The sequence below is a fragment of the Cygnus atratus genome, chromosome 10, assembly GCF_013377495.2.
Source record: "Cygnus atratus isolate AKBS03 ecotype Queensland, Australia chromosome 10, CAtr_DNAZoo_HiC_assembly, whole genome shotgun sequence".
Classification (NCBI taxonomy): Eukaryota; Metazoa; Chordata; class Aves; order Anseriformes; family Anatidae; genus Cygnus; species Cygnus atratus.
In genome coordinates, this window is record NC_066371.1 from 21,483,789 (window position 1) to 21,509,216 (window position 25,428).

Here is a 25,428-nt window from a genome sequence, read left to right on the forward strand (position 1 = left end):
TTGTGGTTTTTAACATGTTAATGCTTCACGGAGTTAAATCACTATGGCCTTGGAAGAAATCCTACTGAACAGGCCAAGTAGGGAGAAGAAAAGCAAGAAGAAGCATCAACAATCTCTGAAAGAGCCAGTCAACACAGTCGGAAGAAATGTTCTGGGTTAATAACTGCAGCAAGCAGGAGTGGTGAGGTACTGTTAGATTAAATAAGGGCAGTTCTGAGCAGCTGTCAAAAACGTGCTTACACAAACAGTATCTTCAGCACCACTTGCAAAGCTACTAGTGTCAGTGAAGCTGACTTTATCTAAAATAATTATGCATTTTTCTACTTTTAAGTGTCCTCTGGATTTACAAAAATAGCAGCCGCTCCAATCTTCTCACGCATCTGTCTGGAAGTCAGCTAGACATGCAGAGTGGGATTCACACCCGCAGCCCCCGGAGCGGCATGCCCAGGCCAGTGAGCTACAGCGAATGCAGCAGCTGCAGGGCATAAAGTGACCCAGGGGCTGCCCAAGGTGTCAGATGACCAAAGTCCTACTATTGCAAATTGCTGAAAAAATGCTGAGAGCAGTACATTGTATTAGTTGTACTACATTTCTCATTTATGGTGTCATGTCTGACTATCACTACAGCTTTGATCAGAAAGGGACCTGGCAAGGAACTGTTCTAACTACTCTGCATCTTTCTTTCCATGAGCAGCCTCGGCATGCTCAATATCTCCCTATGCAGGTTGCCTGTTTGCCACATGTTATCTTTATATATACAGACATATGTACATGCCGATTAGTAAGTTAATTTAGCACAAGAATTCGATGGTGAGACAGAAGACCCCAAGAGAAAAGTTCTTTCCTGTTGAGATAAAGCAGCAACTCTGTTAGCTTAAGCCAGCACAGATTTTTTTAAAGTTACCCAGAATTGCTTAGACTGAGATTTTCTGAACATCTATGCATTTGAAAAAGACTAAACTATTTGAAAGGAGCTATTAGCATGCATGCTTTAACTTCACTTCTTTTTCATGTTTGGCTCTTAGAGAAAAAATACCAGATTTTGATATGAACATCTGTTTCATGTTTTTCTAAATGTGAGCTTAGTATGAAAATTAACCCCTGAATTTTCGGTTTGAGTAGCCTTCTAGCTGCTCAGTATGCATTCAAGAGCCTTGTCTTCCTAGTATTGCTATGGACCCAGCTCAGTCTATGGCTGCTTTGTACTCTGGAAATAACTGGTCAACACTGGATGTGTTGAAATGCTAAATGAAGACAGTATTCACATAGTCACCATTAGCAGTTGTCACTTCTTTTTGCTGAGGCACGCCAACAGCAGTAACTCAGCTTTCAGTCTCATGCAACCTCACTCAAGTTATATCCCAAGAAAATGTGGGGAAATAACACTCATATTTGCTCTTTTTAGAAATGTGTTTTAGTTACTAACTGGCCAGCAGATGCTTAGCAATGCTGAAACTGCACTAGACAGCACAGGTCTGAGCTTGATTTAGAGGGTAGTTTCTTCTCCTTCAACAGAGGACAAAGGCTTTAAACACTAACGTATTTTTACTTATCAAAACTAAATTGATTTGGTTCCCTGTCAGTTTAGGGTACTTTAGCTGAAGGTAGTGACAACTGGAAAACTTCCCCAAATGCAGGAGTTCCTTTCAGCATGGGTGAGCACCCAGAACACCAGAGGATTTTTTCTGAGTTACCCAAACTCCCAAGCCAAGAGATATCCCAAGCTCAGGGTCACACAAACCATCTTGCTTTTTGACAGTTTGGCAAGACCTGTCACAGTTAAAGAGGGACTATCTGAGAAAGGAGAATGGATCTAAATAAAAACAAGCCTTTTATGCATTCTGAAGTTTTCACAATGCTTGCCCTTGACCTGGGGGAGTTTCACTTCAACTACAAGTCCTCTCTCACCAGTTTGGTTATCTGTGAGCGTAACGAGGTTTTGCATCAGCTTATGGAAACGGTGGGTATTCTAGTTTATATATATGTGAAAAAACAACTGTTTCTTTTACCACTGTGAGAAAGATTTGCACATATTTGCACTGAGAATTTAAAAACTCCAGCAGTAAAATCTTTCAGAGCTAACAAGATGCTGTCAATTTCTCCTTCCAATGTATAGATGATGTACAGAGTTGTGTTGTTTTTTGTTTGTTTTTAATAGCTGCTTGTGTTTGCATTTACATACTAACATTGTATTTCTGAGGCCATCAGTGACATCCAGTGGCCAACTAGATTAAGCCTAGACTTGTTTTATAGACATCTGCCATCTGCCTCCTGCTTTCCTTAGTTTAAAAAAAAAAAAAATCAATAAAAATCATAAGTATGCAGTTGGCTTGGTCAGCTTAATCTTCTCCCAGTTGTGACAAGAATCTCCCTGGAGAAAAGACTGATGGATTGAGCCCTAGTGCTATTCTTTCCCTTTGAACTGGCAAAACCCAGTGTTTTATGGAAGGTACAAGGATGTGGTTTGGACTCTGCCTTCTGTGCTAGTATCACTGAGGTGAGTCAAAACTGTAGCTGCAATCTCTTAGTTTTTGAATTGGTGCAAACCCATAACTAGATTTTTTTTTTAATTCTGATGCAAGCAGACATGACTCTCAGTATGTGTGTGCCCTGTTTTCCCTCTTTCATTGTTGAGAACTCATTTTTACTAATTTATTTTAAATGTGCTTCTCTAAAAGGAGTTAGTAGGAGAAGCAAGGGAAATAAATACAAACATTTATGCCACCCAAATCATACATGTAGAAAAAAAAATGAAATGTGAAGCAATCTGGAATAGGTAAAACTCAGTACTACAAAAATTTTAGTTAGACTGTAGCTTACAGAGGTGTGAAAAAAAATGAGGTGTGAAAACAATGTTAGGTGTAGTAACAAATTTCCAAAGTTGAATTTTAAGGTTGCATGCAATGAGTTACCATGTTCTTAATTCTATTAAAATCCTTCATTGGGTACAAAGACACATTCTGGAGAAGGTGGTTGACGATGGCCAACCTCTTCAGTGGTAGCCGCATGGTAGCACAGGGGAGCTGTATCAGGCCATCTCAGCACAGCCCTTGCTGCAGGAGGTGAAAGCATGTCCTGTCCCCCCAGCACCACCTCCTGCTGTCTGTCCCTGGGGCCTCTGAAGCGCTGGGCTCAGCCGACTCTTGTTTTGCACAGGTACATATGCTATATGTGGTGAAGGTGATGGGGTGATATTTGCCCTCATATGGTTAGGCCATACAAAGTAAAAAATATATATATATTTGCTTGTAAAAGAAATCTTTAAATAGAAAGGATATGAAAAGAATAGATATTAGGGACCAAAACATTCTGTGTATAATTCCCAGGGCATAGCAACTTCAGTCTTTGATTTAGTGCGGGCGATAGCACCGATAGTTGCTATCATTGTAATCTAACAGCAGTAGTAGTCCTTGCACTACTACCACTTCTGTTTTGTGGTGCCTCTCATCTTTTACTAGAGAGTATATTTTCCTGTGACCTGTGCCAATGAAGCATTACGTCTGCACTTTGCAAGAAAATGAAGAGCTAAACGCAGTGCATTGGAAAAGGCGACTCATGCCAGCTATTACCATTGTCATATTTGTGATTTATTTTTCCCCCATTATCCATTCTCCATAGCTGGCACAAACTAAAGAAACACTGCTGCTTATGAAAAATAGTTGTGGTCATCAAAAACAAGAAGAAAAAATAATAAATTCCAGAACTCCAGTTTAGAATAAAGTGTTTTACCAGCAGGACACATAGTATAAGTATGGAGTAGCAGTGAACAAGGACTAAATGTCTGTTGTTCGTTAACCCACCAGATAATGAATTAGTAGTACTTCATGGATTATAGCATGTAAAGATGGAATCTATGCTCATGTATACTATTGATGAGGGGCAGAGCATCAATGAAACTGAGACTTATTCCACATATACACTGATACAGCCAGAGAAGGAACTGCCCCTTCAATTACAGTATTTTATATTCCTTTATATGCATAAATATACATTTACCTGGTCAAAAGAGGCCAAAACCAAACTCTGGTCTTCATAAGCTTACATATTTGAAGGACTCTAAATAGACTTTAAACTAAAAGGTAATGGATGTCTACTAAGCTTTCTTGTTCTTGGCAAGTACAGACAGACTTACAGGGCAGACAGCTGCAGAAAATAAGCCATCTCTTCACTGCAGGCAGAAATTTTTCATTATCTCTTCGTACAAGCACAGGTCCACTTTTGCCCCAACAAATTCTTCAGTAGCCAGCAGCCACTTAAACACCAGCCTTGTGCACTTGGCCACAAGAGAGCAATGGTGTGGGACATACAAGTACTTGTAGAGAATTACACACATGCACATACATACAACTGTGTATGTGCATTTCCCTTCAAGCACTTTTCCAGAAACAGCACTTTAGGGAGTCTGAGGAAGGTGTCATTACAAATATCAGCGCTCAGATTCAGACCATGAATTTTCTACATGGTCTACATTTTCTTCAGTGTAAGACCAGCCGTTCCCTCTGCTTTTGCAGCAAAGAGAAAAGGCAAATCTTGCAGAACTTCTACAAATTAAAAAAAAAAAAAAAAGTTGTTGTGGATCATTTCTGTAGTAATTCTGCCTGAAAGCCAGTAATGCATTTAGAAACTAGCAACTAGCAATTATATGTGCAAGGCATCGTTACTGGCAAGCAGCACTGCAATGAAAGGCCGTGCAGTTGGTATTGTGGTTACTGACATTTTGCTCTGTTCTGCTCCATGGTTTCCTTTCTGCATACCATGTAAAGATATTTTGATGATGTTTCACCACTCTAATATACAAATATCATTTTCTATGAGGCAGAAAAGTTAAAATCCAAGGTAGACACCCAAAGGCACTTATTTATGCGGTTATTTATATAGTCGTGTAGGAGACCAGGCATAGCTAAGCCAATAGTGCCATTTGGGCAGGATAGTTGAGCTCAAGAACTTCAGCTCATCAGCTGCACTATTCAGCTCATTGACTGGAGCTCTTGCCATGTTTGCTTTGCACTCTGCTGTTAACAAAGAATTTATAAATCCCACCCATGCCTTTGAAAATATCCCACTGTGTGCAGGTGGTGTGTGGGGATGCTTATGCAGCTGGTCAGCAAGATCTGCCCCTCGTGGTTGGTCTGCCAGCATCCTACTCAAAAGCATCCTGAAGGTCTGAATCCAGGCAGGGGAAGGTTAGAACCATGGACATTGCTGGCTTAAATGAGAGACCTCCAGCTTCAGGCCATTGCAAGAGACTATGGGTGTCATTGCTGGGATATGCGGTTTACAGCAATGAGAAGCACTTGTGCAGCTGGATCAGAAACCATGCACAAACCACCCGCTGACGTCGGCCCGGCATTTGGCAGAAATGTCTAAAAAAAGATGAAATACTGAAAAAAAGTACATCTGTTTCTTGGTGTCTGTGTCTAGGGGAAGTTCAATCTCAGTCGAGAGACTGGCAACATCCAAGCAGTCACTGTGAAGGAAGCTTCTAAGTAGAAACTATGGAAAGACATTTGTATTCTCCTCTAGGCTTCCAGATGCAAAGGATGGGCAATAGTTTCTCCCAGGGGTGGGGGAAGACACAGCTGTCAGTGTGCACTTTCAGGGCTCCTTCACTCATTTTGGAGCATTTGCTAACTTTTGCAGGAAAATGGAGCATATTAGCGTTGTGGAAATATATTACTTTTAAAAGCCCCCCATTGTGCTTCTAATGATGGGGTTCAGGTCTGCTGAGCTCTTTCTTGATGTTGCAGGACCTATTTCATTAGCATTTCCTGGCTCCACAGACAGCTGATCACAGCACTGGCAGCACTGTGTTTCCGTTTAAGGTTTGTCTCAGCTTTGGTCTAGGTTAAAGCAATTATGGAATTAATTATTGGCTGTACAGCTGTTCTTCCCCGCACCCTGCCAAAAGTCAGCTTAGTATACATTCTTCCCTGCGCAAAATGCTAATGACACAAAGCAAATCCAGTGTGCTTAGTGCAGTATAGAAATAGCAATTTCCATCATATAGCCAAACCAGTGGATTACAAACAAATGCTTGCCAGGAACACTGCCATGCATCTGGCATGCCTGTCTGCGCAGCCTTTGGGCAGGCGTTGTGAACACGCCTCTGAGATCTGTAACACTCCCTTTGAAAATAATATATAAAAGCCAGAGATACTGAATGGTTTGCCCTTTAAAAGCATTTTCCCCCTGCTTAGACTTCCAAATCCTCCACCAGTCATACTGACCCTGTTTCATCAGATGTAGTGGAATTGTTTTTGAAGTGCATTTTTTTGTACTGATTGTCCCTTACATGGTTCTCTGCATTTCAGCATGCCCACATATATTTATGTTTGGTGCATTTCCTTTAGTGACATGAGCACCTTTTTTTCTGCAAGAACTACAGGTAAATCACTAATATTCAGCTCATCCAGACTAATCTGGACAAACCAATGTCATCTACTTGGACTTCTGTAAGGCCTTTGACACAGTCCCATATGACATCCTTATCTCAACATTGGTGAGATACAGATCTGAAGGGTGGCCTATTTGGTGGATAAGGAATTGGCTGGATGGCTGCAGCCAGAGAGCTGTGGACAACACCTCTAGGTCCAGGTGGAGGCTGGTGACTAGTGGTTTCCATCTTGGGCCTGGTGCTGATCTTTATCAATTGATCTTTATCAATGACATAGACAGTGGGATTGAGTGTACCCTCAGCAAGTTTGCAGACTATACCATGCCAAGTGGTGCAGATGATATAACAGAAGGAAGGAATCATATGCTTCAGGCTATATAGAAACTGCAGAGAGGGGCTAACATGCACTTTTTTTTTTTTAATGTTAAGAATGCACAAAAGTGCTGAATGACTTTGGTGCTCTAAAAGAAATTCAGGATTTGGGAGGAGGGACAAAAGGCAGCTGCAAAGAAGAAAAATGGGGCTGAATTTAAAGCTGCAGCTTAACCAAATGTCATCAACAAGTGCTGCACTTCAGCCCAGCTCTACCTGATGGCTCACCAAAGACACCCTCTCATGTAATAGTCCCAGCCATATCTCAGCAGAAAAGCATATATCCTCCCAGTGTGCTGTGTGCTATTATCACCACTTGTAAATGCAGATGTCGAGGCGTACAGGGATGAGGAGGCAGACTTTCACGGCTACAGCTAATTCTCCATTGATGTGTTTCGCAATTTGCAATTCATTGGATTACATAACTCACCTGACTGGTGACCAGAAACAATACCATGTTGCTTCAGAAACTAACCTTCCTGAGACTTCAGATATTTGAATAGTGAACCCTTGCAATTAATACTATTCAAAAAGCAACATGGTATATTGAAGAAACTGGCAAGTGATTTTGAACAAATAGACTAACTTAAAAAAAAAATTTGTGAACAACGAAAAACAACTTGTTAATTGTAGTTTAATGTAAGAGCCCTAACCACTGCAGAAACAAACCCCGTCACACCCTGACTATCCCACTCATGATAGCTTAACTCAACAGCTAGCAGAACTGTTGTTTGTTTGGTCGGTTTTTCTTTTGGAGATTATTTTCATCTAGAAGATTTATATTAGGTATAGGTATTTCTGAAACAAGAGGATATAGGGATCGTTTTGGACCAAGATATTTGTTTTCTAATGAAGTGCGTTTTAGTGTTATCCTCATTCTCCTTTGTAAGCAAAATCTGAATCAGCCTTGTAATATCTGTGAAATTGTGCTTCCATGTCTAGCTCTCACATCATTTCTAGCTTTCAGTGACTTTCAATAAATTGTCCAGTGGCTCTCTGCCAATCTGAAAATCTCTGTAAATGTAAAGCAACTCTCTGGGGGTCATTTTAGAAGCACAAATGCTTTTGGTTCATTCATAGACATGGCAAAATTTAAAAAAAAAAAAAAAAAAAAAAAAAAGGATATTTATTTACACAACATGAATAGGCAAAACACTGAATATCATGCTGTTGGAGTTTTAATTCCCAAACTGCAGCTTATCAGAGCTTTTTCACCTCCTACAGTGAAGCCTGACTGTTGCAGAAGTAGCAAGAAATAAATGAGATTTTTCTAAAATGGCTTGAAAATTATCAAGACCTACAAGATCAAATTTCACCCCTCTGGTACACAGAAATCTGAAATTACCTGGGTGGTTTCAGCTGAGTCATTTCCAGTTTGCACCAATGTATCCAACAGTGGAATTTTGCTTCTTGGTGATTTTCATCGACTCTGTTTTGTATCTGTGCTGGTCATTTTGGTCAGGCTGGCACGGCTTTCTCATTCACTCAGGATCTGTGTCAGTTCTGAGCAATGGAGGGAGCAGCCATTAGAAACCTCCACAAATACCCATGCCCATACCTTGGCCAAACACCCAACTGAAGAATGACCTGGAAAATCTGCTCCAGCCTGCACCCAATGCTGGCTCCAGGAGAAATGGTTTCAACCAATCAACCATGAACACTGTTGGAGGGTATCTAAATGTACTTGGAATATTTCTCAGTCACAGAGAGGAGATCTGGAAACACAAATGCAGACATTCCCCCCTACTCCATTTGACAGTAAGTGATGCCTTAAGACTAGATTGTAAACAGTAACATGTAAGTCCTAACGTGGGCGTTGAAATTATGTTATCTGTCTGCACAACAAGAAACTGAGATGCCTTTCCAGGAATACATTTTCTGTATCATCTTTTCTGATAATACCAATTAAGGATATGTGAGCAAATCATGATTGCTAAAGGTAGATTCATTAAAATTTGTTAACTGCCACAAAGGAGAAGACTTAATTATGTTTCCACTTCCCCACTGAACTCTGTTATTATGAGGAAAAGACATATGAAGCACAACTGATGACTAACCCTAGGACCCTTTTAAGAGTTTCTAACTCCCTTACATTGGCATCTACTCAATGAAATGAAGATGCAAGTATCTCCAAGGGATATAGCAAACAGTGGGATATTAAATAAATCTAAAACAAAATAAATTCACTGGTGTGGTGAATATGAGAAGTGCCTAGACCATGTATTGTCTAGCTCAGAAGTGGGGGAACTTTGTTCAGCTGAATTTACTCTCCAATATGTCACCACTTAGGAACTGAAGTGGGACTAACTAGAAAAGAAAGCAGTGGGAACAGATTAAAGATGGTGCCCAAAGGCGTGTAGTAATTCTGCCACAGCAGCAGAAATTAAGCTTCTCCATGTATATTGAAAACCAAACCCTACCCAAACTCCACCAAGGAGAACGACTATCAAGGTGATGATCACTGAGGAGAATCACCTCAGTGGTGATTCTTTTTGTTTTGCACTCCAAAATGACTGCAAAGGCACTAATTATAATAAAATAAATATCAGTTGTGCAGTTGTGCTTGCCACACCATACGAGCTTGCAGATGCATTTTAAAAGTCACATAATTATAACCTTCCAAGATTACTAGATTAGATTAGCAATAATACAGCTGCAACACAAAGTAGACAAGAATTTAATTACCATGCTAATTTTTTCTCGGTATGAGTAATAATGACTATACTCCTATAATTACTTTCTTTACACATTAAACCTTGCTAATACTGCCATTTAAGTTAATAAAGTACCTACTTACTTAAAAAGATTTAAACTGTATTGCAGTTGTGAAGTATCATGCTGAAGCAGTGAGTGAGTATTTTGCAGTTCTGAGATCCTAAAAATGAAAAATCTTCAACTTTTTCAGGGCAAATATAACCTGGAACTGCTAAGCACTAGGGAAAATACAAATATGTTTGTCCAAAACATATCCTCTCTTGAGGACAAATCTAATAATTGATTTGTTTTGGTTGATGAAATAATTTCATGAAAAATCTTGGGATTTTTCTCCTTCCTAAAATTAGCATTTTAGCACTAATTATGAAAGAAGTCTTTCTAATGAAAGGAAAGAAGGCCCAAGTGGGACATCTCCCAGAAAATACTCAAATTAGGCCCAAACTCCTGAAGTTTCTGACAGCTGTGCACAGTCAGAAAAACGAAAAGCAGAACTAGCCACCGACACCCGTGTGATTTCTGTCAGACTCACCTTTACACTGAAACCCTACAGCCACCACTTCCACCTTCAGTGTCATGTCATCAAAGTTAAAAAAGTGCAAGAGTGTCTGTGCCAGATCTGCAGCCGGGTAGATGTAGGACATCTGCTATTATCATACAGAAATATAAAATTCATGCTATAATACTTCCTGGACCTCCGGTAGCAGCTAGTGGGTGTATCCAGCAAGGTGACAGCTCCTTGACAGAACAGTGGGGGTTTTGAGTTGCAGGGAAGTTCATTGCACCAGTGCCCAAGGACTGGAGGCTTGTGCAGAAGGTCTTGAAATCCTCTGGTGGTGGTGGTGGAGCCAAATTTTTCTTCTTCTTTTTGGAGATCAATTTTCATGCCTCTTGTCCAGTTTATCATGACCTTAGATAGCAACAACTACCAGTTCTTCCATCTGGGAATATCCACTGTAGCTGATATTGGTTTACTTAGCAGAAAAGAACTGCGCAATATGAGCCTTCAGGAAACAATCTCTGCCCTCAGATGTTCGTGGACAAGTCCCGTTGACCTTGGGACATAATTTCACCTTATAAATTGTTTTTATCAGCAGTGTAATGTTTCTCTATAAACAGTTCAGGATTGCTAGAGCAAATGTAAAGTGCTATTTCTGAATAGTAAAGCTGTTTTCCCCCCAGAAGTAGAATATGTTTCCATTTTTGGCAAGAAACTTGCTCTCTACCCTGGGATAGCTTGAGTTAGTAAAAGGAACAAAACCAACTATGAACTGAATAGGAAAGAAAGAAATCTCTCCTCCTGCTTGTGAACAGAAGACTGGTTCATTTGTGCATGCTGTGTAAAACTCGCCACAGAGTCCTTTGTGTCATCAGCATGAAAAGAGTCCTTTGCCCAGGCGGGAGATTAGGGTGGCCAGCAGGAATCCCTGCACCCGAAATTCAGATCAGAATGGGCAAGTTCATGGGAAGCTGAGACTTTAAAGGGATTGTTCTGGTGGTGCCAAAAAAGCAGTGGGAACAACAGCCAACCCCACCAGCCCATCCAAATTTCTGTTTTCTCTCTCTGCAAAGGTATGCTGAGGGGCATGCATGCGTGCATGGCGCTGGATGTGCCCACCTCGGAGGGTGCTGTGCGGAAGCAACCCATAAATAAGGGATTGGGCACGGTGGACACCCCATCCACTGCCACTCTCCCTTTGTACTGACAAACTCTTAGGGATCAGTACTGGCGTTAAAACCCAGCGAGGAGGCAGGAACAGCAGCTGAGAAATACGGTCTCCCGCAGCACAATCAATGCATCAATCTTCCTTACACCAGCGTCTTATCTTGGCTACCGGAGCCATGGGCAGCTCCAGAAGGGACAAGGGCGCACGGGAGCAGCACTGAGCGTGGCAGGGCCGGGGCGCAGTGGGATGGGGACAGCTGCCACTCCCCTCCTGTGCTGGCCATTGTGCAGCCCCCATACCACCAGGGGACCACTGAATTAACCTTCTCATGAGAAAAGAGATTGTGGCCCTATAGAAAAGTGGGGATTCAGAGCCTTTCCACGTGATTAGTCCATTAGAAGCAAAAAGGAGAAAGGGGTGTTTTGTTGTTTGGCAATATATAAGTGATTATGGGACTTAAAGGGGGGAAAAATCGTCTGTGTGTGGTGGGGAACAATGGGCACTCTGACAGTCTGCCTAAGTCCTCGTCCTGCCCATATCTCCATCCTCTCTGAGAGACCTCCTCCTGCCTCTCCTAAGGGAAATGGTGTGTGTGCGAGATGTAGATTTGGTTTGGAGAGGATCTTTTTAGGAAGAGGAAAGGTGTTGCTGAGATTTCATTAAAAAAATGGAAAAAAAAGAAACACGTCCCTGAATGATTTATTTATTTTTTTGGGTATCCTTTTCATTTCCTCCCATATCTGAATATCTCCCTGTCAGTTATTTCTCCCATTAATAGTCTAAGTGCCCCCAACAGCTAATCTCCCCTTTGGGAGAAAAGCAAAAGACTGTGGATTGCAATACACAACACTCTCCACATCACCTTAGAAGCAAAGGACATTTTTGTATTTATCTATTTTTAATAATGTATACATACACATCTGCTAAATTACAGAGGAATTTTTAAAAATCGTCAATGTTTTGGGACGTGTTTCCAGTTTGATGACAAATTTAAACAACTTCAAAAGAGCTAGATTTTTTCCAAGGGTTTGAGGCTAGTATGCACTTACTACGAGAACCCATTCCCTATCTAATGTCTGGTGGAGAGCACAGCGTGAGCACCTCTGTTTTAATGCAGCGTACAACCTCAAGTGCAGCTAGCAGTTCCTGAAGGCCCCAGAGTAACTGAGGGTAAAAGGTTTTTCAAATTTCAGATCATGCAGTCCTTATGTCAAAACTATTCAGTGCAGACCTTATGCCCCAACTTTCAAATAGATTCTGATCTTTGTTTAGAAACCATCTGGCCAAAGAAAAATAGCCAACTGTTTCATCTCTTTTCTTTCTTTCTTTCTTTTTTTTTCTTTCACCCCATCCCAAAAATACATTTTGAGATCAGCATTCCACTTTTTAGACCTTTTGTCAAATGTGATAAAGGACTTTTAAATATCCAGTGCATGTTCGTTACACATAACGAAGTCTGTGCAATCCCGTGCTTGTAGCACTAAAATCCCATGTTCCTTCCCCTTACAGATGGTGCGGTAATTATAATTAACTCTCAGAAAATAGCTCAGGGTGTGGAAAAGATACATGATGTTTGCACACAGACTAGCCCACCCTTTTACAGATTTTCAAATGTAACCAGTTTTTGGTTGTATGGTCACATTAAAATTCCCCTTTTGCAACACTTTATGCAAAAAACAAACACCTGGATTCAGAGTTTCCTAAAGGAGTCATCTGAAAATAGGTACTTTCTGCCAAAATGTCACGAAGATTTATGTGCTTACATTCATGGATTAAATTGAGGACAGGTGGGAGAACATTCAAGTATGAGAAGGAATGATAGCAAATTTATGTGTAAAAACAGGGGGCAGGGGAGGGTAGTTAATACACAATTTCTAGTAGTTTAGATAAAACATGCATAGATTTTGTGAAAGGAAGGTACAGTGCCTGAGAAGCAATCCTTCAGCAGTGAAATAATTATCTGTCTGTAAGACTGTCTCATGTCTAACTGCGGCGCTGAATAGCATTGGGGTGCCACACAGTGCATCAGAGCAGATGTTTATGGGGGGGACCGCAGCGTACCAGCATGACACAAGCAGGCACAGCAACACTGATATTTGTTTTCTTCCCTGGCCAGGAGAATTGCCCCTGTCCCAAGCACACCCCTTCTCATCACAAACCAGGGGACAGTGATGTCTGGACCACAGCACAGGTCACGAAAACCCTGTGCAGCGCCTTATGTCAGGGAGAGAGGGGACTCAAGCCAAAGAAGAGGGATTTAAAGAAATGAGGACACAAAGTTGTATGCGAAAACTTAGTTTTATGTCTGCTTTGTGTTTCAAACACTTGTTTTTTTAACACCTACTTAATCTAAAAATGTGACGATCTAAAGACTAGCCTGTTATACATGGATGATGGAGTCTGACCAATGCCCTCTTACCTGGATTTGTGGGGTGGGATTTTCCATTAAAAGTCCTGCTATGTCCAGACCCTACAAAAGACATTGTCAAACTAAATACTACACTGAAGCAAACTGTAATAATGCTCAATAGTCAGCCAAGCCAGCTGTAGCTTTAGCCTCTGTAATATACCATCCAATATACTATCAGCATCCATAGCTGATACATCACAGATCAAGCTGTTCAGTGGGCACTCAATTCCATTTGGCTTAAAATTAACATTATTACAGTCCATGTACCAAAAGCTGGCTGTGTATACACTCTGGTTCCTTTAAAACAGAGGTACAATGAAGGTCAACATATTCCCAGCTTTTACATCACACACAAAAAAAATTGCACTGAGGCAAATTGGAACTGAAGCACATTGACAACCTCCCCACCACACGCTCCGAGTAGGAAATGACTGTAGAGATAGGCAGGCTAGTGTTTCACAGGAGTTCTGTGTTTTAAGTAAATAAATACATAGTTAGGAACAGTCATGAAGGTTAAAGGACGTCTGTAAAGAGAAAACAATGATTCATGGACTCTTTGTTAAGTTTATTTAGTAGAGGGACGAGAGAAAGTCTTCGATTGGGTTGTAAGGTGCTAACAGTCTGACCAGATAAATGTTAGCTTCACAAGTCTCAGTGCCAGAAGAAACTGTAATATGGCTAAGAGCTCACACAAAATTCTTCTTTCCAAGAAAAACATGTTATTCTGCACAAAAAAAAATAGGGTATTATATCTCAGTATAACATTAATATATTATTCCTTTTCTAGCCTTCAGGACAGCACAGTATTATGGGTCTATATTAACCCTCCCACGCATAAATTTATTTTTAAATTTAAGTGGAAACCATCAACCTGTGCTTCATAATTTAAAATTTATTTTTATTTACTGTTGCTCATAATTGCTCTTTAGAAATTTGAACCTGAAAATTGGCTTTCTCTCTAAAAGTATCTTCCTATACCAAACATGTAAAGATTTATCAACATAGGCCACTTTCATGAATTCTGAGCCACTGTGATTGCTGTTTTGTCCATATCTGAATTAAATGATTTTCACAGGCACAATGACTTCAGGCATAAGCCTTAAAGCAATATTTTTGCAAGCAACAAGTTTAACATCAATTACCATTAACAGCAATGCATCGGGTGAGCATTTTGCAATTAATATAATGACACACATCATGTAATGCTCCAACACAAAATTTTTGACCGGTCAGTTGCCCCTTCCCTACAGAGTTGATTGCTGGCCATGCTCAGGCTCAGGAATACCTTAGTCCACAACCTCCTTAACAGGAGGGCAATGCTGGGCTTTCTGGACCTGTATGTTGTTGCCGAAGGTTGAAAGGAGGGTTGTTTTTAAAACTACATCTGGGAAATTCCAGTACAAGCAAAACATCTAGGAAGTAATCCCTCAGACAACACAGGGTTTCCTGCCTAAGTATCACCGATTTAACACAGCCTGAGATGTTATAGCTCTGTCGTTTGCAAGCACTTTGAAAAGTGGCAGATTCAAAGCATTCTGTCTCCCCAACAGGATGCTTTATTTCTTAACCTATTTACATGTTGGGATCATTTTCACCTGCACAATCAAACTGAAACCAGTGGAAATAGGCAAATGAAAGCAAATGTAAAGTGAGGTCATTGTTCCCTTTTTCTCAAAGATAAGAGGCTTTCACATAGCAATGCCCTCTGGGAAACAATCCATATTAGACCAAATTAGTCCCAGTGGTAATGTTGATTTTTAGCAACTGTGCTACACCAGGGATACATTTAATCCCACTGTTCTTTGTTGTTTGCATTAATAAGCCACATTATGTCACTCAGTCTACATGCAGAAGTATCATTACTGTTATTTAATTACTTTGTTTTTGTAAGAAAAACTACCACATTCAGTTGCATATAACCAGTAAATGTAGCCAAATCAAAGTTGTGCACTCCAACCCAAATATTTTTTGCTTTGTTTCTGCACATATAATTGCATGTAATTTATAGTTGTGTACAGAATTTTTATGATAAAACCTCATTAATCATAAATTCATCAATGCAGCAAAAATACATCCAAGCAAACGTAGTATAACATTACAAACATAAGACATTTTTCAGGATGGAAAGAGGCCAGGATCCCCATCTTCATCTATCCCCTAATGTTACATAAATGACTAAGTCATCATATCAATGGTTTTCACATGAAAATATAAACACCACTGAAATTCCATACGCTGTAAATGGCTATGACTCTGGAGTGCTCAGAATTACCAAGAGCACCATAAGAGTAGTGTACACAGCAGCTGTGCAAGGAGAACAGCCGGGGGTGCTGGCAGTGTGGTACAGTAGCTACGGGGCATGCATTGCTGCCCAGGCTCCCAGCGCATTACTACCTCCCCTTGAACACAGGTTGCTTCAGATCTCTTGGTTCCCTCCAGCTCCTAAAGTGGATTTTCTTACGCTTTTGTCATGCTGGATACTTAACTCTGAAGGCCCAGTGTATGTGCGTACAGGTCCTGGGAGAATAGGGTCTTAAACTTCATTGGGCTCCTCAAGCCCGCGTCTAGCACTAATTAAAAATAACCTTTCTTGCAGGGTGCTTTGGACCCTGCTTCATGCTCTTCTGCAGTGCTGAAGAACTGAAATCAGCAGAGTTGTTCCTACTCTATAGCAGCATCCAGGTGAGAAGAAACATTGTTCTTTCTGTGCTTCTGCACTTAAACCAAAGCCTGGCTATATTCCAATCTAATTGCAGTCTTTGAATCAGCTCAGGGTCTTTATAACTCCAGTGTCTCAAGAAGACAATTCACAGACAATAGGTGGTTGTGAACTGCAGTTCAGGCGAGACATGCCTCCGATTTCAAGGCAGAAATCCATTGCGTGTCAATGGCACTGTTGGCTCAAATATCTTATTTACATTCTGTTTTTTAATGGCTTGCAGTTAGGAATCAGACAAGCTGTTTCGTAGGTGGTCTAAATTATATCCTGTGTGTGAGCTGCACGCTGAGGAGAGTTTGCTGATCTAACAGATGATAAAAGACCAAGCAATCACCCACTGTATGTCCAAATCTTTACCCTGGCAAACCTTATGCTGGTTTTTCACAGGAGTTTTGCCTGAGTAATGGCTGTAGGATTTGGCCCATTTTGACCATACCAATGATTAACAGTCCAGCATCAGGACCTTGTCCCACAGGTCCACTTTAGGTATTTAAAACTGACCCCTGTTACGGCAATAACCAAAAATCTGAGCATGTTCTCATCTTTTTAACTTCAAATCTCTCTGTGATTAAGATATTCTCATTTACCATTTAACAGAGAGTTAATAGGTGGTTTTGAATGTATTTGGTTACCTAAAAATGCAGACGGATGTCTTGTGGGATTTTCGGGAGTTCCTGTGTCACTAAAATCAATGAGAATTAAGTCCTAAATGTCTTTAATGAGTCACACAAAAGTGACAGATGAAAACAATCATATTAGACAGGTATGACAAGCAGGAGATTTACTCTGCCACCCGTATGCCAAACTATTACTCTGGTCCCTGCACTTGACTTCTGCTAAGACTGTCATCCTCCTTTCACTTCATTTCATGTTGTTTAAAATAGGAAGCTCAAAGACCTGACCTGGTCTTTCAATCTGCACTTAACTTGGTCTTAATCCTGACCAAGATGGAATTACTGACCTGAAATGATTTAATTCAACTAAGTGGTAAAATCTGGAAATTATTGTGGCTACCACTTTCCATTTTTGTTTTTAATTTCATATTTAGAATAGAAATGCTCAGAAAAGGGCTTTCTCTTTTTTTAGGGGGGTGGGGGGGAGAGGGGGTAAAAGTTAAGCAACAATGCTATGACAAGCTCCTAAATGGTATCGACAAGCTGTGGGGCAGCCCTGGGGCCTGGACTCATTGCCGTGATGGCAGCAGCATGGGAAGAGCACTTCCCCATGAGTCTGTGCTCTCAAAACATATTTTGGCTAGCAGGAACAATGGGGATATTTACAGCCTGATCCAAAGTAAAATGAGACATCATGTACAGGTAAGATTAAAATGATTAATTTGAGGCAATTGCAGGAGATACAGATGTTCTTTATGTTACTTTTTCATAATTCCAAAATAACCCCTGAAAGAAGGCGAATTTCAGTTTCCTTCAGCACCTGCTAATAGGTTTGAGATGCACATTGTAACCCTTATTCCTCTTTCCTGTATCTTGTTGGACTTTGGCCTTTGGTGGAGAGATTTCCATAGCTAATTTCTGAAAGTCCCCATAGTATCTCATCAGGCTTAGGCACAATTTAAATAAGTTCTGCAGAGAAGGTCCTGGCTTGTTTCACCTCTTGGTCCCATCACCTTCCTATAGAACCAGTAGATAGCAGGGGATAGAATACCTGGGATACCTCTTCATTCTCAATATAACACCACTGCACCTGTGAATAGCCACAAAAGGGTGCGAGGAAACGTTCCAGCAAGCCAGTGCTCATTGTCAAGGGAGAGGAGGGAGCTGGTAGGTCCCGGGCACAAACCCCCCCTGAGCAGGGCATGGGCAAGGGCAGCAGGCAGCAAACCCTGGGCAGATTTCACCCTGGGAGCTCTGCTGCAGTTCATGGGCAGGCAGTGGAAGTGCAGCTCCTGCATGGTCTTGTAGTGTCTATTCTTATTAGTAAATATTAACCAAGTATAATACTATATTAATACTAAATATTAACCAAGTATAATAATAACAAGTATAACAAGTATTATGCTTGGTTAATATTTTCATCCTTATAGGAAAAAAGCAACTTTTGTTGTTGTTGTTTTGTATGAAGAACACATGAAAGCTCACTGGTGGTGTATTGATCCAGATATTTTCAATTTGGATGGATTAATTAACCCCCATTATTTTCCTGCCCAAGACCTTGGACAGGTTAACTAGGCACATCTCAGCAAGACCCACACCATGCCGGTCCCAGTCAGCCATGTGGGACCTCAGAGCATGGAGAGTGGCAGCTCTGACTGTAGAAGAAAGAGTTTCTCCTTCCAGAAGTATTATCTTCATCTTCATGCCTCACGTCCTCAGCAGCAAGAGATGTAATTCTTCATGGCTGTGCTCTTCCCCCATCCTCCTGCCCTTCAGTACCACCTCCTCCCTGTGCCCCAGGCTGAACTGGTGAACCGGCAGACAGGCTTTCTGGTGGGTGTTTTTTCTACTGTGCCCTCTCACTCGAGTTCATTTGTCTTGGTGTTTCTCACAGATGGTTACAATAAGACAATAAATGTTTTTTCCACTTTAAAAAAAAAAAAAAATCACTCTCCATTTTTGCTACTTAAGTGAAATTTAGATACCTTGAGAAATGTATTCAGCACATTATGTTAAACTTCAGTAAAACCATTTTAGTTTCTCTCACCTGGATTTTTTTAAATAAAGTGAAATCTCTTGGGGATGGAAATGTTCCCTCTGCAACCCGGGAAAGAATAAGAATCTTTTCCACAATGTCTTAGGTGGAAAAGTCTATTTAATATTAGTGAATGAACATAGTAATATTTTCAACACTATCCTCGATCATCGCTTTAATCATCCCTATGCATAAAAAGTAGCAGGCTTTCTGATTGGCTTATATATTGTTTTGCATATTTGTTTCACATTTATAGCTTTTTTTTTCATCATCTAGTTTACTAGACCTTGATGGAACAATTTCAGGAAGTCTACAGCTATGCTCCCTTCTGCTTGCACTGACTGCTTTGAGCAACAGGTTATCTATTACACACTAATATAAGAAAAATAAGAACAAATTTTCACTGCAAGACTTTCCCTTTTTAATTCATTCAAATGCTCTGGGAGAAAGGATGAAAATGGCTTTTGAATTATAAAAGAATGTGATAGTTGGTTCTTTTCTCAGGTTTGTCATGTCCCATTTGCAGCAAGCTAGAAACATCAGTGTCATAATGTGTTGGCAATGCACTCATGTTTACTAGTATCGTATGAATGTCTGCTCATGTTAACTTACAAACTGTGGTTTGAACAGCTACAAAGGCATATTATGTAACAGTAAAAAATTGCTAATGTACTTAGACTTTCATGTTCCCCATACGAGTAAAGGAATAATATGTTTTATCCTGTAGAGACTGTACCCATGTCAGTGCACACTAGACAAAAGAAGTCATCATCGCAGGTGCTTTCACCACATCTGCATATTTTATGTTTTAGATATTCCTTCAGCTCCATTAAAATCCTTTGCAATACACGTAGTTCATGGCCACAGTGTTTGTTGCAGTGCAGATGTAAAATACATCTTACATAGCTCCTTACATTGCCTAATAGCATCACATTTTTTCATTTGTATTCAATTAGGCCCATTTTATTACAGAAACCTCCAGGTTCAGCCACTCTAAGGAATTACTATTGCATATTCCTACAAATAATTGTTCACTTTAAGGATAAAGTGAGTAGGAATTTGCTTCCAAAGCATTTTCATCAATATACTGTCAGCTTACTGCTGATACCTTTTAATTACATGGACTTTTTTCTGGAGATTTATCCTTAAATCTCTTGATAATCCCAGCAAAATCTTGATGTCAAATAATGGACCACTCCCCTTACAGTGCAAATACATCAAGAAAAGAGAAGGATATAAATGGTTCCTTTCCTTTTTAAATTTTTTTTCCCTCGGTTTAAGCATAAAATTGTTAAATGGGCAGAGAATTTAAGAAACGCCAGACTACAAACACAAAAACTCCAGTAGAAGAGCCTGGGTTACACGTCTTCCTCTGAAAAGAAAAAAAAAAATCAACTGTATCAACATGGCATGCAATTTCATCTTTTAGGAATTTTATTCAGACTCACAAATGAATACGTATTATTCAGCTTTTGTCCACAAGTGAAAAACCAAGGCCAACTATGTCTGCAAGAGTTCAAAACAGGAAAGAGAGAAAAGCAAAGACTAGTCTGAGTTTGCTTGAATTTTGAGTTCAGTTTAGATGTTAGGTGGCTTAGCTATTTGAAGCATAATTGCAGTTGCGAATATTTCAGGGTTGCTCGGTGAAATTTAATAAATAAATAAATAATTGGGTGCGAACACAAGGTTGATCTGGGTATTCAGCAAAGCGCCATCTCCTAAAGACCTGTGGAGGCTTTGTGCGCATTTTTTCTGATTGAATGTTGTTCTCCCAGTCACTCAGAACGCAGTACGAGTTGCCAGAAATCATTCATCAGCCCCTTGCAGAAAGGGCTGTCAGCTAAGGCTACAGGCCTAGCGCCAGGCTGTCAAGCTGTGGGCTTGCAGCCAGTCTGTCATGGTTTGAGGCTGGTAGCCAAGCAGTAACTTTGATGTTTAAGGGGTTAGCCAACTGGTATGCGAGGGTGGCCTATCAGCTCAGAAATAATATACCGCACTCAAAGGTCATGAGTTCTGAAACTAATCTGGCTGTTATAATATTTCTAATAAAAACTGAGGTAGACAATTTATATTGTAAAAAGTGTTCAAATTATTTCAGTATTTGTTTTGATTAAAATTTCCATTACACGTGCTTTTCATTATGCAACTCAGTATATAAAAGATTTTCTGTTTAAAATGTTCAAATGAGCATAATTGTTCAATTTGGAAAGATTACAATGCTTTTATTTAATTAACACTGCAATAAATACTTCATTTTGTAATGAACCCCATACTTTTGGGCCATTAACCATTCAATAAATTTACAGTATGGAAGGTTCTTTATGGGGAAGAAGATAAATAAAGCTATTTAAATGAATGTGCAACAGCTATGATGCTAAGCAGCAAATTATAGCTTTTTGCTTCCCATCCACTAAAGTTGTAACTCGATTACAAACATATGGGAATGTAATAAACACTATACATTTCAATTACTATTTTGAACAAGAGTTACACAACACTCTTGCAAATTTGCTACATAGAAATGCAGTGTGCATTCATGGCATCTTACCAGAAAAGGAAGATGAAATAAATGTTCATCTGCCTTTCGCCTTCCCCTTCTCCCTCCCCATCCGCAGCATCTTTGGTTATGCAAACCTGTCATGCAATTTCCAGACTTAGATCCAGATCGCGTGTTTCTTCATGAGGGGAAAAGGAATCAAAAAATTCCTGGGTACTCAGTAGTTTATGATTTACCGCAGCAATATTTTAAAGGAAAAGCCCCTGGTAGCAGTGCAGCATGATGCACTCCTATACACACTTAACGAATGGAATAATGGAGAGTACAGACACTAGTAAAATAACAGGAATATAGTGCAAACTATTTATAGCATTCCAGTTGCGTCATGTATTAAGATAATTTCATTCAGAGGATGACAACATGTGTGTCTAAATCTATGAACCAAAAGAGTCTCTTTCTGATAGAGGAAGCAGTGTTCAGAGCCGGGAGGAAGGCAAAGCCTGGAGTCCCCATAAGTGATATGAGCCTGCAGTGCCTGATGTGACTAGCTGCAAGGTGCCAAATCCCGCCCCCCCCCCCCCCCCCCCAAAAAAAAAAAAAAAAACAGTACTGGGAGCTCCCACCACTTGCAGGAACTGTTCAGCATTGCTTCATCCCAGACTGCCCAGGAACAGCCATGGGACCAAAGTGCCCATCCCAAGCACCACTGTCAGGTCCACCTGCACCCATAGATGTCATGGTAAAGGTGATCTTCCATCAACATTCTATTTCTTTTCATGGTTATATGCAAGGCCATAAAACGGGTGGGCAAAGCTATTTCAAATTTACAGGGAGACTCAGCTAAAAATGCTCATAAAACTCTCATTTGCCAAAAAATGGCAACACAACCAGTAACAAAATCTCATTGGTGAACTTAACTGGGCAAAAGGCTTCTTTGTAAAACTATGACATCATCTAGGAATATGAATTCAAAATAATTTATTGTGGTGTTGGCCAAACTAATATCCTTAAGTCAACATTAAACAGCCTTTGTCTAATCCAGATGTTATAACCTAGAACCTTTCAGTGAAAACAAAACAAAATACTTTGGGAATGTATTAGACTTTTTTTTCTTCACACTTCTAAAAACAGCCTTCTTCTTCTGTCCTGAAGTCCTTTCAGAAGTTGCACTGTATTTACAATATCAATTATTTGCAATAATTATGAAATTAAAATAAGCTACACAACCATACATTTAGGCATTCCTTATGAACTGCAACCATTGAGCAAACTACTTGAAAAACATTAATGCATGCTGTATTTCTCTACTGCTATTTGAAGATTTTTTCCTAATCTGAAAATGACATATAAACAGCACAGACTGAAAATAAAATAAGACGTAGATTTAGAGAACACTTTAAACTATAGGTGAAAAGGAAAAAAATACTACTGAAACTTGACTTAATAGCAAGTTTTTTTTCTAAGAGCATTTAAAATTCCTAAATATACCTTAAAACAAGTAAACATTGGATTTTTCTCAGAAAGTCTAGCCACCTGTTTTTGTATAATTTCTGGAAAGGAAAAAAGAGATAGACTCCTGTTGCGCACAAATAAATTGTGCAGTTTGTGGTGACTTTATTAAAGATGAGTAAATTTTAAAGCGAGCAGTGAGACATAAATGTTTAGCACAAGAGACTTTCTTATGGAAGCTTTGAATAAGGACATGCCTGTTTTAAACTGTAGATTTACAAGTAGAAAATTAGCAAAATATTTTGAAATATTAGCTGCATAGTCTGGTCAATTAAAGTGTTAAAACCAGATTAAAAACACAACAAGCCTTGTCCCGTCTTATACAAGCTTCTTAGTTCCTGTCCCTGGCACATCTGGTGAACTAGGACAGCAGCTCTCCAGACACATGCCTCTATGTACGTCAGCAAGGCTGGTCTCCCTGTAATATGTGCAATAATACACTTAACAGCATCAGAAGACTATATCCCTTAAAGTATACTTTGAGGGCCTATCTCAAAGGCCTATTAATCAATACACTTAACTCTATTTCAAGGGCCTGATTACTAATAAATACACTTAGGCATGTGCTGTATTTCATGTTACTTAAACACAAGTCTATGAAGTAGTTTAGTTTAAACTTAAGTGTTTCTTCTCTAATAGCAAATAAGGGCTTTTCTTTCTAATTTCAGACTACAAGAACTGCTCTTTCCTTGCCTAACTGCATGAGCTAGTGTCAACTCAACAGAGAAATGATAAAAGATTTCTTTGTAGTTAGCTGATGTTATCAAGCACCAAACATAAATGTCATATACTGTGAAAAATCACATCCTCTAGTCAATTTTGCAATGTTGTTTCTGAACTCTCCACCCAGAGAGGGAGACACTTCTGCTTTAGAGCTCAGGTACCAAGGAAATATGACAGTCCTACCTTTCATCTACATAGCAAATGAGAAAAAAAAAATCAGCCATAATAGTCTAAAGAAAAAAATTATAAAATTCCTGACTACCAGTGTTCTGTCAAAATAATTTCCATTTACTTAAACGAGGTTGATTTTGTTTTGAAACATTTTTTTTCTTTACCTTTCCTAACCCAATCCTGCAAAACCCTTGACTGTTTTTTTTGCCAACCTAAACACTGAAGGCAATAATCAGTGTCTCCAATCCTGTCTTCCCTTATACCTGAATATTAATTTATTTACTTAGAGCATCTTAAGTAAGAAAATTGTTGAATGATCAGAGTGTGTTTTGTTGTTTTATTTTGTTTTCCAACTCATTCAGTATATGTTTATAAACCAAACACACTACTTCAGTATTTCATGAAACGTGTTGTAGGATCATGGCACTGCTCTGAAGGGTCAGTGGAGAACATGGTCATGAACGGTAATTTTTTGACCAAGCTGTCTCATAACTGCAGTAGAAAGGGCTTTATTTTATTGTATTGTATTGTATTCTATTCTATTCTATTTTACTTTAATTTGTTTTGCATTGTAGCAGTCTGAAACTTTGCCATTAAGACACTTCTGAGTTACATGGCAGTCTTGTACTTTATTATGTAGATCAGAAGTTGAAATATCACACATCTCATATGCACCACACTTGGCAATCAGCACAATCTCTTCTGAGATCTTTATCTCTAGACCAGTGTTTTTTCAAAGCCATAAACATCTGGAAATTATGCACTATTCTTGTTATAGAAATCAAACATTCGAGTCCTTATTTGATCTCCCAGGGAACATTCCCATTGCTTTCTTCTGCTGTGTAGGTGTCACAGGATTTGGCTTTCTATTTGACAGCTTCTTTTCTTAGGTGACTGGGAACCCATTAGACAAGGATAAATTAGGTCTATTTTTTTTTTAACTAAATAATAAAATGTTTAAGAGACAGGAGGAGGTTTTATATTGAGATAACCCTGTTATAAGAGGAAAGCTGGTTTCATTTGCTCTTACCAGGAACAAAGTGCCTGGTGCCACCCAGGATTCACCTGTCCTGGAAAGCTGTGGGGCTGCATGAAATCCAATCTATTAAACATGCTTCCTGTAGATGAAACCTTTGCATAGCATCATGTTTTGCCTTTAACTGGCTAAGGAAAAGAAATGTATAAAAGAAGCAGGTATACAGTGATTTCAAGACACGCTTACATGTTCTGACAGTATCAGGCTTTGGGACTTCCTAAGGCATTTCCAAAGATGTAACAGTCAATACAGTCACAAAATTGAGATGTGCATAGTTTTTTGTTTGTTTGTTTGTTTGTTTAAAAAAAAAAAAAAAAAAAAACACAGATCTTGCTTCATTTGAACATAGCAAGATTTGACCTTGGCCTGATCTTTAAAGATGGAAATTTCCATAGCCAGCAGCATAAACAGTCTGCATAGAAAGCTCCCATTTGTGGCCGCAGCTCAGCTTTAAAGGGAAGAGATTTAAACATCACTATGTCATTGTGATTTTCCATTTTCTCTGTTACTACCACCAAATGATCTTCCCTTCATAAAGAATTGCATTTAGGATTTATTTTGTTCTAATT

General features: G+C 39.6%; 1 long non-coding RNA gene across 1 annotated transcript in view; it reads right to left on the reverse strand.

Annotated features, from left to right (window-relative positions):
* Nucleotides 1-25,428, reverse strand: part of LOC118253712 (uncharacterized) — an 85,004-nt gene that overhangs the window by 7,820 nt on the left and 51,756 nt on the right. The window contains exon 2 of the long non-coding RNA XR_004780504.2: nucleotides 8,112-8,269. This is a non-coding gene — a long non-coding RNA (uncharacterized LOC118253712). The remainder of the gene's footprint in view (nucleotides 1-8,111; nucleotides 8,270-25,428) is intronic.